Raw genomic sequence first — 14,990 nt, 5'->3', positions numbered from 1 at the left:
AATAATTGCCGCTTTGTAATATCGTTTGAAATCTGATACAGCTAGACCACCTTCTTTTGCAGTTTTTTTTTATTGAACTTTAATCAGTCAAACATATATCATTTACCTAGTTCAGGGGAAAAAGGTCAGCACCCCGAAATTCAGAATATACAGACAGAATTATCAAGACAGAGAAACAGATCAAGTAGACAGTTTCCAAACTGTCCAGCCATTACATCCATACCAAATCAACATCTGGGTTTCAACATCTGGGTTTTTCAAAGCTGAGGCAGGGCTCTCAACAAGGGCTTCCCAGAATCCAGATCAAATCACAGAACAGTGAGCCCCAAAACAAAGCTACACATCAGGGCTTACATAGCCTTCTCCTGGCTCAGAGAATGTAACAACCTTATTGACTCCCTGGCCAATCAAAAAGTACCTACTGAAAAACAAGCCTCCCACCCCAGGCTCCAGGTGCACTTTAGCCTAGGGGCAGGGAAGATCTTAAAAATTTACTGCTATGTTACTATGGCAACGGAGTGGTGGCTGGTCTACTTTCTGGAGTAGAAATCTTGTGGCTCATCTGCTCTAGGGGTGGGATCCTGTTGCTGCAGTTGCTATAGAATTGGGGCCTCTCTGCTTTGCAGGCTCTGAAAAGTAATTTTGTTACTGATCTGCCTGGGGGGGGGGGGGTTGGTGCCTTGCTGCTGGGTTGCTGGGGAAACAGAGTTTCTCTGCTTTTAGGCCCTAGACTTGGGGTCTTACTGTTGGTAAATCCTAGGGCAGGGCTTTAGTACTGGCCAGCAGTGGGGTCAAAGCCTTGCTGGTGGCTTTTGCTGAGGGTGGGATGCACAGTCTGCTCACTTGCCTGGGGGCCTACTTTTCTTCTTATAACTGTCTGTTTTTAATGTTTGACTAACTTTGGGAATGACTCTTGTTCTCTTATGCTTCCAGTAGTTTTCAGAAATGTTTAATAAATAATAAATTTGAAGTTTACTAGTAGTTTTTTTTTTAAAGCAATTGGGGTTAAGTAACTTGCTCAAGGTTACAGAGCCAGTTATTTCTGGGTGTGGTGCTAAGTATCTAAGCCTGGATTCGATCCCAGGTCATCCTGACTCTGGGGCCCGTGTTCTTACTGACTGTGCCACCTGGCCATCCTTAAGCAATCAGGGTTAAGTAACTTGCTCAAGGTTACATGGCCAGGTGTTTTTGGGTGGGTGCTAAGTGTTTGAGCCCGGATTCGATCCCAGGTCTCTCGACTCTGGGGCTGGTGCTCTTATTACTAGTAGTTTCAGAGAGCTGTAGTACTGTAGTGGATATTGACACCCTGGAACACATCTATGAACATTATTGACTGATACTCAAATAATGTAATGATCTTACCTCCTAGCCATGTCAGTAACACTATTATGTAATCACGTGTTTCGCTTGTCAATTTAAAGACTTCACTTTGCTTTCAAAAATAGTTATTTCTTGGAACACCACTCATTATTTATGTAAATATGCAGTGCTTATGAAGTTATTAATATTTGTTTTATTTGTAAGAATGGCTGTGTGTTAGCAGCAAACAAAAGTTCAAGGATATCAAAAGAATCAATAAAAAAACTGCAAAAGAAGGTGGTCTAGCTGTATCAGATTTCAAACAATATTACAAAGCGGCAATTATTGGCTAAGAAAAAGAGTAATGGATCAGTGGAATTGATTAGGTACAAATTACATTATAGCAAATAACCATAATAATCTAGTATATGATAAATCTAAAGATCCAAGCTTCTCATTATTTGACAAAAATTGCTGGGAAACTGGAAAACAGTATGGCAGAAACTAGGCATAGACAAACATCTCACACTGTTTACTTAGATAAGGTCAAAATGGACACACAATTTACACATAAAGGGTGAAACCATAAGCAAATTAAGAGAGCATGGAATAATTTAGCTGTTAGATCTATGGATAGGGGAAGAATTTAGGACCAAAATATATAGAGAATTGAATCAAATTTATCAAAATACAATGTTATTCCCCAGCTGATAAACAGTTAAAGGATATGAACAGGCAGTTTTCAGACAAAGAAATGAAAGCTATCTATAGACTTATGAAAAAATATTCTAAATTACTATTGATTAGAAAAATGCAAATTAAAACAATTCTGAGGTACCACCTCACACCTACCAGACAGGTTAATATGACAGAAAAGGAAAATGTTGGACGTTGAAGGCGATGTGAGCAAACTGGGACACTCATGCACTACTAGTGGGGCTGTAAACCAATCCAACAGTTCTGGAGAGCATTCTGGAACTATGCCGAAAGGGCTATAAAAGTCTACACATCCTTTGATCCAGGAATACCACTGCTAGATCTCTATTCTCAAAACATACAGAAAAAGGGAAAAGGACCTATTTGTACAAATATATTGATAGCAGCTCTTTTTGTGGTGACTAAGAATTGGAAATCAAAGGGATGCCCATCAATTGGAGAACGGCTAAACAAACTGTGATATATGATTGTAATGGTATAATTATTGTGCTGTAAAAATGACAAGCAGGACAATTTCCAAAAATTGGAAAAGACTTTTTCTAAAGAAAAGAAAGATTTGGAAAGACTTTCTATGAACTAATGTAAAGTGAAGTGAACAGAACCAGGAGAACACTGTACACAGTGACAATATTATACTTGATGAAGAACTGTGACTGACTTAGCTATTCTCAGTCATACAATAATCCAAGAAAATCACAAAGGACTAATAACAAAGTATAATATCCACCTTTAGAGAAAGAACTGATATTGACTGAATACAGGCTGTTATATGCTATTTTTCAATTTTATTTTTTTAATTGAGTCTTCTATATAAAATGACTAATACAGAAATGTTTTACATAATTTCACCTATATAACCTATCTTTGATTGCTTACTGCCTTAGAGGGGGGAAGGAAGGGAGGGAAGGAATTTGGAACACAAAACTTTAAATAAAAATGTGTTTAAAACTTTTTAAAACACAGAAATCATGAGACAGTTTTAAAGAAGTAAAGAAAATTGGGGGCCTCCATTTTACGAAAGGTCGAGGCCATTTATGCTTCATTCCCCTGACAATTCTGCTTCTGCCTTTCCTAATCCTGATATATCACTGTGGGAGCACCTTGCTCCCACCTTGCTCCTCAACTCGGAATTTTTTCAGTTCCGTTTTCTAAGTTTTCATTCCCCATGAGATTATGAACTCCTTAGGGCAAAAACTGTCTTTCATTTGGCAGAGCCTACATAAACAGAGGGTACTGGTGTGAGTGGATAATGTTGAGATGATCTAAAAAAAAAAAACAGATAGATGAGAAAGGGGGATGTACTAGGAAAAGGGGGAAGGAAGTAGGAAAATGGGGTAAATTATAGGAGAAAAAAGAAGGAACAATTAAATTGTAAAGGAAAAGGAAGAGGGGTGGCAAAGCTAGAACTGCCCTCTCATGTGGTTCAAACAGGTAAGAATACATACAAATGGGAGAGAGGATTCTAGGAAGATGGAGGTCAGAAAAATTTTGGCTCTCCAAATTTCCTAAAAAAAAAAAAAAAAAGACAGAACATCACCTGAGAGGGAATATAGAGCAGCAAAAATAAACAAAGTTGTCCATCTAAGACAATCCAAGAAGTCCCCAGGAACTCGACCCCTAGGAGGAGAAGTTCAGCCTAAGTGAAGTGTAAACACCTCCAGGACAACTCTTCCTGTTGGAAGAGTTGGGAGGGGTTGGGTGGAAGCTTCAGTCTCAGGAGCTTTCACCTTAAGGACAGTGTGGGGATCTGAAGGTTTAGTAGGAGAAGATTGAAGGACCTTTCACTGACAAGAGATGTCAAACACAGCTGTGCTGACCAGACACATCACAGAGGCTGCGCTGCAGGGCCCCTGCTGGCTGTGGGCACTTGCAGGAGAGCAGAGTCCCTGATTTCAGTTCCAGAGCAGAGAGGGAAGCTGTACTTTGCAGCCACCAAAGGGACTGCAGGGAGCAAGAGCATGTGCAGGACAGCAGAGTGGGGCCTTGAGCCATGGCTTAGAGGAGAGCCTAAGATTGAAACCCGAGACAGTCCTCAGAAAATAACAGTAAAAAGATCCTGAGACTTGTGGCATCATTCCCTACACCCTAGGACTAAAACTTAATTATGCTAATAGATGCTAAAAACAAAATTAAAATTAAAATGAGCAAGCCAGGAAGGAAAAAAAATCCAAGCATAGATAGCTACTATGTGGATAGGGAAGATCGGGGATCATATTCAGAGGAAGATAATAGAGCTAAAAAAGCTACTCCTTTTTCAATGAGAAGTGTCAAATGGTCCCAAGTACAAAGAGTTCTTGGAAGGACTTCAAAAATCAAATGAGGGGCAGCTAGGTGGCACAGTGAGTAAAGTGCAGGCCCCGGAGTCAGGAGGACCCAAGTTCAGTTCCAGCCTCAGACACTTAACACCCTCACAAAAACGAAACTAGCTGTGTAACCTTGGGCAAATTACTCAACCCCAATTGCCCTCCAAAAAGCAAAAAAAAAAAAAAGATGATAATCTTCAGATCGGCCAGGTAGCACAGTGAGTAAGAGCATCAGCCCCAGAGTCGGGATGACCTGGGATCGAATCCGGGCTTAGATACTTACCACCACACCCAGAAATAACTGGCCATGTAACCTTGAGCAAGTTACTTAACCCCAATTGCTTAAAAAAAAAAATCAAACGACAGAGATTAAGGAAAAATTGAAAAACAAAAAAAAGAACCAAGAACAGTCCAAGAAAATTATAAAAAGAAAATTAACCAACTTGAAATAGAGAATCAAAAAGTTAAGGAAGAAAATAGTTCTTTGAAAACTAGAATTGAGCAAGGGGAAGCTAATGACATTTTTAAAACACCAAAAAAGGGGTGGAGTCAAGATGGCGAAGTAGAAACAGGACTTTCGCCGGGCTCACACTTCCACCTCCTCTAATTCATGTAAAAGGTGACTCTGAACAAACTCTGGAGCTACAGAACCCACAAAATGACACAGAGAAGCTAACCTCCCGCTGAGGACACCCCGGCAGGCCGGCAGGAATCCAGCGCAGTGCTCTGGGAGCCAAGCCCAGCCCCATGTGAGCCTGGGGTTATAGCCTCAGGGCAGCCCAACCAGCCACCAGCTGGAGGGGCTTCAGATCACCAGCAGCTGTGGCAATTTCCAGAATTATCAACCTATATAGATGCTAAGGACAAAGTGAGAGGTCAGTGCAGTGTGGACTTTGTGAACCTGGAGTTTGGGAGTGAAGTCAGGCCTTTACCCCCTGGAGGGGGAAACAGTTGAGACGCTGTGGCTGTGCATATCTCATACAGAAGAGGCAAGGGAAAATGGTCACAATGGAGGGGAAGAACAAAAAGGCAAAAGGGAATGGGTCAACCTTATTCTCATTGAATTTAGCTTAGGGAGGGAATGACATACACACTAAATAGGGTATCTCACCCTACAGGGGGGTAGGGGGAAGGGGATGAGGGAGGATGATGGAAGGGAGGGCAGACTGTGGGGGAGGGAGGTTGGAAGCACCCACTTTTGAAAAGGGACAGGATCAAAGCAGAGAATAGAACAAGTGGGGGGTGGGTGGGATGGAGGGAAATATAGTCAGTCTTTCACAATATACCCACTATGGAAATGTCTTGCATAGCTACATGTGTACAACCTATATTGAATTGCTTATCTTCCCAGTAAGGGTGGGTGATGAGGGAGGTAGCGAAAGAACCTGGAATTCAAATGTTTAAAAAATTATATATTATTATTATTATCATTATTATTTTATATGTAACTGAGAAATAAGATATACCGGCACTGGGGCACAGAGATCCACCATGCCCTAATAGAAATTCAGAGGGGGTATGGGGGTAGATATAAGAGAGAGCAGATTGGAGCAGGGGATATTCAGTGGGATTGCTGTTTTGGGGTGGTGGGTAGGGGAAAAATGGGGAAAAAAATTTGTAACTCAAAATCTCATGGAAACAAATGAACTGAAACTGAAACTGAAAAAATAAATAATGAAATAATGAAAAAATGAAACTGAAAAAATAAAAAATAAATAAACTACAAAAAAATTCAAAAATAAAAACTCCAAGAAATAGTAAAAAAAAAAAATTGTGAAATATCTCAATGGAAAAAAATGATCAAGAGCACAGATCAAGGAAAAATAATATAAGAATATTTGGGCTACTTGGAAGATAAAATAAAAAAAATTTTGGTACAACATTACAAGAAATTATCAAGGAAAATTGTCCTGAATTTCCAGAACAAGAAGGCAAAGCAGAAATAGGAAAAAATCCACCAGACACTACCTCAAAGAGATCTCAGAATGAATACTTACAGGAATATCATAGCCAAGTTTCAAAGCTCCTGGGTTAAGGACAAAATATGGCAAGCAGCAACAATAAAAATTTAAATATCATGGAGCTACAATAAGGATTGCACAAGACCTAGCAGCTATTACACTGAAGGACCATAGTCCTTAAAATACTATATTTTACACAGCAAAAGAGCTGGGGTTACAACGAAGGGTAACTCACCAAGCAAAGCTAGTATGATCCTGAAAGAAAAAATCCAGACATTTAATGAACTGAACGACTTTCAGGCATTTTGTGGCAAAAACAGAAGAACTTAGTGGAAAATTCGACACAGAAGATTCAGGCGAAATAAAAGGTAAAGAATGAAGGACAAATTGTTGACTTCTTATATGTGAAAATATTATCTATACTTTTATGATTTATATGGATAGTCTGAAGGAAAGACCTGGGCTGAGCTGACTTGGGATGATTCTAAAAACAACTGTAGGGAGAGATAAAAAGGAGTACTTTTCTCATAAATGAGACACAAAAGGAAGAACTGATATAGAGGAAGTAGGGGAGAGAGTAGATAAGTGCTTGAATCTTACTTTTTGGGGAATGGGTTAAAAAGGGAACAACATACATATATCTAGAAGGGTATAAAAGTCTTCTAAATTCAGAAAGAAATAAGAGGGCAAGAAGATAATGCAGGGAAAGGATAAAAGAATCATTCTTGGATGGGTAGGTACTTTCAGGAACAGGAGGACCAAGTAGCAGGTAGTTGTGAAGTAGAGGAGTGGAGGACAGGTTAAATAGTTCGAAGGATAGTGAGGAAAAATTGGAAAGAAGAAAATACAGGAGTGGAGTCAGCCAAGATGGCAGGGTGAAACCAGAAACTCATCTGAGCTCGTACATAAATTCTTTCACTGAATCTGAACAAATTTTAGAGTGGCAGAATCCATTAGGAGACAGGTTATAGAAGATTTCCAGCCCAGGAAAACGCAGAAAAATCTACAGGTAGGATTTGTTGCACCAGGTAGGGGAAACACAGAGGGCAGTTCGGGAGCACGCAGGCTATACCAGCATAGACCCAACCACAACACAGCTGGGGGGAGCCGGGGCAAATTGATTCACCCACCACAGGATCAATTCTGAAACCTCTCACTGCAGGACAGGAGTCTGTCAGAGCTGGGTAAGAGACAAGAACAGCAGCAGCAACTACTCCTAGGGCTATCAGCCCAGGCTCTAGATGTTTAAAAATCACCTACCTGAATTTCTGGGAGCCAAGATGGTGGAGTAAACCTTAGGTGTTCTCATTCCACCCTTCCCCCACCCCTCCCCCTGCCCCCCGACCTTGAAAACTCAGAGAATATTGCCCCAGAGTAAAATTCTAAAGTAGTGGAACCAGCAGGAGGCTTGGGAGATCTACAGGAAGGGTATGGCTATGGCTGTGCTGTGGCTGTAGGGGGCCAGTGCAGGGCGGGAGGCATCCCAGTCAGAGATCCTGAACCCCAGGGGGCTGCAACCAGCAAGCACCAACACCAGAACCTCAGGTGTGCCTTTGCACAACCAAGGGAATCAATAGACATCAGCACAGAGCTGGCAGCTAAGATCTAGCCTGAGATCTAGCCCAGAGGCAGGGAGGTGAAAACCTGAAGCAGCCAGACCACCCCTTCTCCACACCTCACAATGTGAGCTTCAGTATAACCCCAGGAAAATGCAGAAAGTCCTGGCCTCAGCCTCAGCCACGGCACTCACCAGCCAGCTCCAGTTCAGCACCAGGTAAGCTGTAGCATTGTATAGCCTCTAACTGACAGAACTGGAGGCCTCAGCAAACAAAGTCAGTAGCCAGGTCCCTAGTTCCTAGCACAAGAAGTGTCGGTCAGTGCCCTCAGTATCCCAGAGTGCCCTCAGTGTCCCAGAAGTAAAGATCCACTTTAAAAGCCAACAAACAGGCGATCATAATAGACAAAAACAAATTGGAAAAACAAAGGCCATAGAATCCTGTTATGGTGAGTGGGAAGAACCAAATTCAGAAGAGGTCAGCATTGACCCTATATCCACATTTGAAACCTCCAAAGCGAATATGAACTGGTCTCATGTTTAAAAAGCATTCTTGGAAGAGCTCAAGAAGGATTTTAAAAGCCAAATTAGAGAAGGAGAAGTTAAGTTGGCCAACTATTTTAAATATATAATTGACAAAATGGGAAAAAAAATTTCACTGAAGAAAACAACTCCTTTTAAGAAAACAACTTTTTAAAAGAACAATTGGCCATATGGAAAATGAGGTACAAAATCTAAATGGAGAAAATAATTCCTTAAAAGTGAAAAGTTAGTCAAATGGAAAAGAGGTTCAAAAACTACCTGCGGAAAACAATTTGCTAAATATCAGAATTAGACAAGCTGAAGCTAATGACTCTATGAGGCATCAAGAATCAGTCAAATAAAATATAAAGAATGAAAAATCAGAAAAAAAAATGTAAAATATCTCACTGGAAAAACAAACGACCTGAAAAAATAGATCCAGGAGATATAATGTAAGAATTATTAGTCTACTGAAAAGCCATAATGGAAAAAAAAATGGCCTGGAGAGTATTTTCCAAGAAATTATTAAGGAAAACTGCCCTGAGGGCCCAGAATCAGAGGGTAAAATAGTCATCAAAAGAATCCACCAAACACCTCCTGAAAGAGATCCCAAATCCAAGGAATATTGTAGCCAAATTCCAGAATTATCAGGTCAAGGAGAAAATACAGCAAGCAACCACAAAGAAACAATTCAAATATCATGGAACTACAGTCAGGATCACACAGGACCTTGCAGCTTCTACATTAAAAGATAAGAGGGACTAGAATAGCATATATCATAAAGCAAAGGAGCTTGTACTACAACCAAAGATCAACTACCCAGCTAAATTTAGCATAATCTTTCAGGCTAGGAGATGATCATTCAGTGATATAAGGGACTTCCAGATCTTCCTGATGTAAAGGCCAGAGCTCAGTGGAAATTTATATCTTCAAATACAAGACTCAAGAGAAACATAGAAAGGTAAACAGGGAAAACACACACACACACACACACACACGTGTGCACAACTTGTTATTCAATAAAAATAAACTGTTTACATCTCTACATGGGAGGATGATAACCTGTTAACCTTGAGAACTGTATAATTATTATGACATTTAAAAGGAATATATATGGATCAAGGATGTGAGTATAAATTAACTGATGTGATCATAATAAAAACCTAATTAAAGGGTGCAAAGGGACTGTAATGAGAGAAGAGGTAAGAAGGAGGCAGAAAAGGGTAACTTACAACATATGAAGAAGCACAAAAACATATCATGGCGGAGGTAAAGAAGAGAGGGAGATGAGCACTGTTTGAGATTTATTCTCATCGGATTTTGTTCAAGGAGGGAATAACATACTTTGTTAAGTATAAAAAATCCAATGTGCCTATAGGCAGTAGGAGGGGAAAAGAGAAAGAGGGGGGGGGGATAGAAGGGAGGGAAAAAGTAGTAAGGGAAAAATGTAGGAAAAGGGGCTAATAGGGAGGGAATATTGAGGGAGGCAGTGATTGTAGCAGCAAGCACCCTAGCATACCCAGTTTGGCTGCCAACATAGGCTCTTAGATCTGTTTTTCTAAAGGAAAGCAACTCAAAATGGGTTAACAATCTTACTTAATCAAACATGTGTCATTTACCTAATTCAGGGGAAAAAGGTCAGCACCCCAAACTTCAGAGAATGCAAACAGAGGTTACAAGCAGACAACAAATACAGAAAGAGAAACATCAGCAGATAGGCTCCCAGCTGTCTGACCATTACATCCATAATTACTCAGTTACCAGAGAGGGAAGGATCAACATCTGGGTTTTCAAAGCCAGGGGGCTCAACAGCTGCCCAGAGTCTCATCTGGTCAAATCACACAACTCTTCTCAAAATGAGCCCCAAAGCAAAATCTCACATCAGGTATATATAGCCTTCTCCTGGCTCAGAGAATGCCACAACCCTCTTGACCCACTGCCCAATCACAAAGCAACAAGGTGCTGGCATTCATGAAAATCAAGCCTCCCGCCACAGGCTACATTCAGCCTAGTAGGGGGAAGAGTATATTTTCAAATCAAGGAAGGTTCTCAGAGTCACTTAAGCCTATCAAAGGGCCTAGGAGCAGGGAAGATCTTCAGATTCCCATAACAGTGATCAAAAAACTCTTGAGGAGGGGAGGGGAAAAACAAGCATAAATAGGGAGGGAATAGGATGGAGAGAAAGACAGTAATTGTAACTGCAGATGTGAATGGGATGAACTCTCCCACAAAATGGAGGCAGACAGCAGAATGTTAAAAACTAGAATCATGTAATACGTTGTATACAAGAAACACATATAAAATGGGGATACACACAGGGCAAAGGTAAAAGGCTTGGGCAGAATATATTATGCTTCAGCTGAAGCAAAAAACAGCAAGGGTAGCAATCCTAGCCTAAGATAAAGCAAAAGCAAAGATAAATCTAATTAAAAGAAATAAGGAAGGAAACTATATCCTTCTAAAAGGCACTATTGACAATGAAGTAATATCATTACTAAACAAACATACACCAAGTGGTATAGTATCCAAATTCTTAAGAGCAGAAGTTAAGAGAGTTATAGGAAGAAATAGATAGCAAAACTATACTAGTGGGGAACCTCAACCTTTCCCTCTCTGAACTTGATAAATCTAACCTCAAAATAAACAAGAAAGAAGGTAAGAAGATTAATAGAATTTTAGAGAAGGTAGATAGGATAGACCACTGGAGAAAATTGAATGGGGATAAAAGGGAATATGCCTTCTTCTTATGGCACATACAAAAAAAAAAAAACTGACCATGTACTAGGGCATAAAAACTTCATAATCCCAGAAATATTAAATGCATATTTTTCAGATCAGGATGCAATAAAAATTATTTATAACAAAGGGCCATGGAAAGACAGACTAAAAACTAACTGGGAATTAAACAATCTAATCCTAAAGAGTGGGTCAAACAACAAATCATAGAAACAAACAATAACTTCATTTAAGTGAATGACAATAATGAAACAACATACCAAAACTTATGGATGCAGCAAAAGCAGTGCTTAGGGAAAGTTTTATATCTCTGAATGCTGACATAAATAAAATAGAGAAAAAGGAGATAAATTAATTGGGCGTGCAACTGAAAAACTATAAAAAGAACAAATTGAAAATCCCCAATTAAATACCAGAATTAGAAATACTGAAAAGAAAATGAGAGATTAATAAAATTGAAATTAAGAAAACTAGTAACAAAAATTAAAAGGGGTCGGCCAGGTAGCACATCGAGGAAGAGCACCGGCTCCAGTGTCGAGAAGACCTGGAGATCGAATCCTGGGCTCAGGCACTTAGCACCCACCCAGAAACACCTGGCCGTGTAACCTTGAGCAAGTTACTTAACCCCAATTGCTTATGGGTGGCCAGGTGGCTTAGCGAGTAAGAGCACCGGCTCCAGTGTCGGGATGACCTGGATCAAATCTGGGCTCAGATACTCAGCACCACACCCAGAAATAACTGGCCGTGTAACCTTGAGCAAGTTACTTAACCCCGAATGCTTAAAAAAAAAAAAATTTAAAAGGGTGAATTTACCTCCAGTGAAGAGGAAATTAAAACAATAATTAGGAATTCTTTTGCCCAATTATACGCCCATAAATTTGACAATCTTAGTGAAATGGATGAATAATAACAAAAATATAAATTGCCCAGATTAACAGAAGAAGCAAAATACTTAAATATCCCCATCTCAGAAAAAGAAACTGAACAAAACATCAATGAATCTCCAGGGTCAGATGAATTTACAAGTGAATTCTACCAAACATTTAAAGAACAATTAATTCCAATACTTTATAAAATATTTAGGAAAACTGATGAAGTCCTACCAAATTCTTTTTATGATACAAATATGGAACTGATACCTAAATCCCAAAGAGACAAAATAGAGAAAGAAAATTATGGACCAATTTCCCTCATGAATATAGATGCAAAAATTTTAAATAAAATATTAGCAAAAAGATTATAGCAACTTATCATGAGAATAATACACTTTGATCAGGTAGGATTTATTCCAAGAATGCAAAGGCTGATTCAATATTAGAAAAACTTATCAGTACAACTGATCATATCAAAAACAAAACTAGTAGAAACAATATGATTATCTTGATAGTTACAGAAAAACTTTTGACAAAATATAACATACATTACTCTTAAAAACACTAGAAAGCATAGAAATAAATGGAGTCTTCCTTAAAATGATAAGTAGCATCTACATAAATCCATCAGCAAGTATTATGTGTAATGGGGACAAGCTAGAAGCATTTCCAAAAAGATTGGGGGTGAAACAAGTATGTCCACTATCACCCCTGTTATTCAATTTGGTACTAGAAATGTTAGCTGTAGTAATAAGAAAAAGAAATTGAAGAAATCAGAAGAGGCAAAGATGATATGATGACATACTGAGAGAATACTAGAAAATCAAGTAAAAAACTACTTGAAATAATAAATAACTTTAGCAAAGTTGCAGAATACAAAATAAACTCACATGAATCCTCTTCATTTCTATATAGTTCTAACAAGGCCCAACAACAAGAAATAGAAAGAAAAATTCCATTTAAAATTACTATGACATTAAAAAATATTTGGGACTCTACCTGCCGAAACAAACCCAGGAACTATATGAACACAATTAGAAAACACTTTTCACACAAATAAAGTCAGATCTAAATAACTAGAAAAACATCAGTTACTCGTGGTTAGGCTGAGCTAATATAATAAAAATGACAATTTTACCTAAATTAATTTACTTATTTAGTGCCATACCAATCAAACTACCAAAAAATTATTTTTTAGAGCTAGAAAAAATAATAACAAAATTCATCTGGAAGAACAAAAGGTGCAGAATATCAAAGGAATTAATGAAAAGAAATGGAAAGAAAGGTAGCCTAGCCATACCAGATCTTAAATTGTATTATAAAGCAGCAATCATCAAAACTACTTGGTACTGGTTAAGAAATAGAGGGGTATATCAGTAGAACAGAACAAGACACAGTAGTCAATGACTATAGTAACCTACTATTTTATACACCCAAAGACTCTAGCTTCTGGGATAAGAACTCACTATTTGACAAAAACTGCTGGGAAATCTAGAAAGCAGTATGGCAGAAACTGGGCAGAGACCATTATCTTACACTGTATACCAAAATAAAGTCAAAATGGGTTCACAATTTAGATATAAAGGCTGACACTATAAGCAATCTGTGACAGTAAGGCGTAATTTACCTGTCAGATTTATGGAGAAGGGAAGAATTTATGACTAAATAATAGAGAGCATTACAAAATGCAAAATGGATAATTTTGATCACATTAAGTTCAAAAGTTTTTGTACAAACAAAGCCAATGTAACTGAGATTAGGAGGAAAGCATAACTATATTATAAGGTAAAAACATTGTTGAAATGTAAAAGGGAAAATTTCAATTACTTCAAATTAAAATTTTCTTGTATGAATAAAACCAACATAGCCAAGAATAGAAAGAATTCAGAAAACTGGGAAAAAATTTTTACAATCTCTCAGATAGCAGATGATTTTGTTGGAATATTGCTGTGGTGTAGGAAATAATGAGCTGCTTGATTCTGAAAAAAATGGAAAGACTTGGACCTATGAAGAAAGATGTTGTCCACCTTCAGTGAAAGAGATCACAAGAAGAAATATGTATACAGTACAGTCTCACATATATATGAACGAGTGTATATAAAGAAAACCTACTAGGAAGCAAAGAAAAGCAGGTAGCTTGAAAAACAATGTGCAGTATATATTATTTACGTCTTCTTGAAATGGAAATTTATTATTTTATCTTTTGAATCTTCTCATATGTTCTGCTGTGTACATGGCAAAGTTCTTTTTTATTCCCTTTTCTCATTTTGTATTTAAGTTTAAAATGACTAGGAAATGAAGAAAAAAAAGAATGTATCCAAACTCAGGGTACACACACCTATCTTATTCAATGTGAAAGAAGAATGGGAAGGGATTAATAAAAACAGTGGTAGGTTATAAGAGGTAGGGCTGATTAAGAGAGGAGGTAATCGGAAGCAAAAAAGACCTCTGAAAAGCGACAGGTGATAAGAGGTACAGCAGATTAAGGACGGTAGTAGTCAAAAGCAAAAAAATAAACTAACTTTTAAACAGTGACAGCATAAGAAAAGAGAGATTAAATTTAAAAATAAAGAAAAGAAAAAAAGAGAAGGATAAACAAAAGAAAATAATATAGAGGAAAGTATACAATTAGTAATCACAACTGTAAATGTGAATGGAATCAATTCACTTATAAAACAGAAGGTGAATGTATAACGGATTAGAAACTAGAATCTAACAATATATTGCTTGCTAGAAAAACATCTGGAAAAAAAGATAAGGAGTTATTAGGGTCTGGAGCAGAATCTATTATGCTTCAGCTGAAGTAAAAGAGGAAAAGATGGCAATCATGACCTCAGACAAAAAAAAAAGTAAAAATAAACCTAATTAAAAGAGTTAATCAGGTAAACTATGAACTGCTACAAGAGACTATACACTATGAAGTACTATTAATATTACATTTGCATATTTACCAAAAGGCATAGCATTCAAATAATGAAAGGAAAACTAAATGAGTTACAGGAGGAAATAGTAAGACTGTACTAGT

At 38.1% G+C, this 14,990-nt stretch overlaps 1 protein-coding gene across 10 annotated transcripts in view; it reads right to left on the bottom strand.

Annotated features, from left to right (window-relative positions):
- The window catches only part of LOC138171517 (zinc finger protein 420-like), a 39,350-nt gene that overhangs the window by 21,110 nt on the left and 3,250 nt on the right, over positions 1–14,990 (bottom strand). The window lies entirely within an intron of this gene.

This window comes from Petaurus breviceps, unplaced genomic scaffold (assembly GCF_028583685.1).
Source record: "Petaurus breviceps papuanus isolate PSGF00001 unplaced genomic scaffold, PetGlider_PUasm1.0 446, whole genome shotgun sequence".
NCBI classification, from domain to species: Eukaryota; Metazoa; Chordata; class Mammalia; order Diprotodontia; family Petauridae; genus Petaurus; species Petaurus breviceps.
The sequence above is the reverse complement of the archived record's forward strand: the minus strand, read 5'-3'. Positions and strand labels throughout refer to the sequence as shown.